Here is a 2,615-nt window from a genome sequence, read left to right on the forward strand (position 1 = left end):
CACACAGCCAGCCACTCTGCAGCCACACACACACACACACACACACACACACACACACACACCGTGGGACCTCCTCCCACAGCCCTGAGACCAAAAGGGACAGGAAGACCCAGGTCTGGGGAATGGGGGCGGCGGGCTGGCAGCAGAGGGAGCAGCTCTGGAGGATAAAATGCTAGGTCAGGGGCTTCTTGCCTCCAGGGCAGCCTCCTCCTGGCCTCAGCCGCACGCCCTGGGCCCTGTCCTCTCTCCAGGTCCCTCCAGGAAGCCAGGCACCTGCAAGCAGGCCTCTCACCCTGATGTCGGGGAACTGGCCCAAGTACGTGTCCATGGTCACCAGCGCCTGGTCCACCAGCTTCTGATGGTAATCCATCCACAGCAGGTCATTGTTCTGAGGTGGGCAAGAACACGACAATGTCACCAGGGTGCTGGGCCACCCTCGTCCCAGCACTCACCTCCCAGGGACCAGTCTCAGCCCCATCTCTTTACAGATTGGTGGCTTCTCGGAGCCTTAGTTTCCCCATGTGTAAGATGGGGGCAACAGTTCCTGCCCTACTGGTGACTGTGAGGATCAGATACGCTGAGGACTGGGGTCAGCCAGGGAGGCTTTGTGAGTCGTGAGCCGTAACACACAAGTAAGGACGATCACGACCCACCATCTGACCCACCTTGGTGTGAGGGTGTGTCAGGAGAACAGCCCTCAGAGAGGAAGGGCAGCTTACCCAGGGCACACAGCACGTGAACACCTGAGAATCACAGCGGCTTGTCCCAGAGGGTCCGGCCCAGTGGGACCGGAGCTGAGGACAGAGCGCCCTCCAGGAAGGGCCAGGGCCGCAGGTTCCATGCTCACCTCTGCGATTTGTTGGCCTAAACCCTGCCGGGCCAGTCAGGCTCATACACCTCCTGCAGACACTCATTCAGCTTCTTGGAGGCCTCGTGCATGGCTGTGGGGCAGGAAGGAAAAGTGCAGATCTCCCACTGATAGCCCTCGCCCACCCTCCCAGCTCTGCACCCACCAGCTCCCCATGGATGCACCCTGCCTGCCTCCTACCTTTGACGGAGGCCAGGTAGGTCCAGAGATCCTTCTGCAGCCAGGTGCCTTCAGTCTGCAAAGTGAAGACTGGTGGCCCACCCGGTCCCTGACCCTCTCCTTCCTGCCCCCCCTCACATGGATGAACCAACCACGCTGCTCTCCTGACAGCAGCCACTGATCAGCTGACTTCCCAACAAGACAGCAGCTGGCACCTGCCCTCTTCCAGATGGCATTTGCAGCCTGGGAAGGAAGGCAGGAAGACAAGGACCACCCTGCAGGATGACAGGTTGTGCGTACGGCTGAATGACACACAGACAGCACAGCACCCGTGAGCAGCAGGACCATCACTCACAGACCTGCACTCAGACACCTGCGGACAAGTGACTGAGCACAGGAGTACAGCCAGGGCAGTTGTGGTGACCGCCAGTCCCCCTGCACCACAAGCTCATGAGGTGCCCAGGGACAGAGAGCTCCCACTGCCTCCCACTAGGGAAAGCGGGCCCAGCCCGAGCCTTTACAGGGACAGAAGACCTGCGGAAGAGAAGGCATTGGAGCAGATGTGCAGAATGTGGGGGTCATGGCCAAGACTCTAAGGACACTAGGGTCATAGGCTGTAGTGGGAAAAGGCTGAGCAGGCAGTGGGTTGGGTGGTGACACTCCCTGAGCTGGGAGGTTGGTATCCAGGGGCCTCCAGAGACAGCAGGACCAGCTGAGAGGCTAGAAGCCTGGGACAGGCCTCAAGTCCCTCTTGGACATCAAAACCAGAGCCAGGAAAGCTGAGTGAAGAACTCCAGGTTCCAGGAGGGGTGAACAACAGGCGAGGCCAACACTGAGGTCTGAGACCACACTCAGTGAGACGCGGAAGTTTCCAGAAGCATGTGCAAAGAGTGGGCCACACACAAGCTTTGAGGCCATGCAGACCCAGCTGTCAATTACTAGCCACGCAGCCCTAAACAAGCTAGTGAGCCTCTCTCAACCTCAGTCTCCTCATCTTTCAATGGAAGGTAAATGATCCCTGCCTGGCACTCCTCAGATCCAGTGAGCAGGGCCAGGACCCGGAGACTAGAAGGCAGGCTCGGGAGATGTGCCTCATGCTAAGGACAGGAACCCGAGGCAGAGATGGGACTTGGGAAAGCCGCAGTGGCTGAGGCTGACCTTCGAAGGGAAGGGCACCCTCCTGGCCTCACCTCCCTGCCACCAGCTCAAGCCTCAGAGACATCCATGTTCTGGACACCTCCTGCCCCGGAGGAGGGACAGCTGGCCCGGTCCCAGGAGACCCAGCATGCCTGCAGAGCTCCAGCCTGGCCAGCTTCATGCTTCCACAAGAGCTGGAAGGTGGCCCCATCATTTCAGGTCAATCTCCAAGCAAAGGCCAGCCGGGACCCGGCCACCTCCACAGACTCACCCCAGCACGACACCCTCAAACCCACTTCTGTCTCCCCACTACAGGCCTCTCGCTGTCTGCAGCCGGGGCAGCTGTTCCTGCCCTGGTGCCCTGGCGGTCAGCACCTTCCATGCAGTCACCTTGACACCTGTGCCCCACCCGACAGCACAGACGCGGACAGAGGGTCAGTGACCGGCCCAG

General features: G+C 60.2%; 1 long non-coding RNA gene across 1 annotated transcript; it reads right to left on the reverse strand.

Moving 5' to 3' along the window:
• Nucleotides 1-6: 6 nt before the first annotated feature.
• Nucleotides 7-1,206, reverse strand: LOC116548271. The gene is made up of 3 exons (XR_004267373.1): nucleotides 1,049-1,206; nucleotides 848-941; nucleotides 7-388 (listed from the first exon to the last, which is right to left on the reverse strand). It is a non-coding gene; the product is annotated as an uncharacterized LOC116548271 (long non-coding RNA).
• Between the last annotated feature and the right edge of the window lie 1,409 nt (nucleotides 1,207-2,615).

Source organism: Sapajus apella, unplaced genomic scaffold (genome assembly GCF_009761245.1).
Source record: "Sapajus apella isolate SASKATOON/1434 unplaced genomic scaffold, GSC_monkey_1.0 scaffold8999, whole genome shotgun sequence".
Lineage (NCBI taxonomy): Eukaryota > Metazoa > Chordata > Mammalia > Primates > Cebidae > Sapajus > Sapajus apella.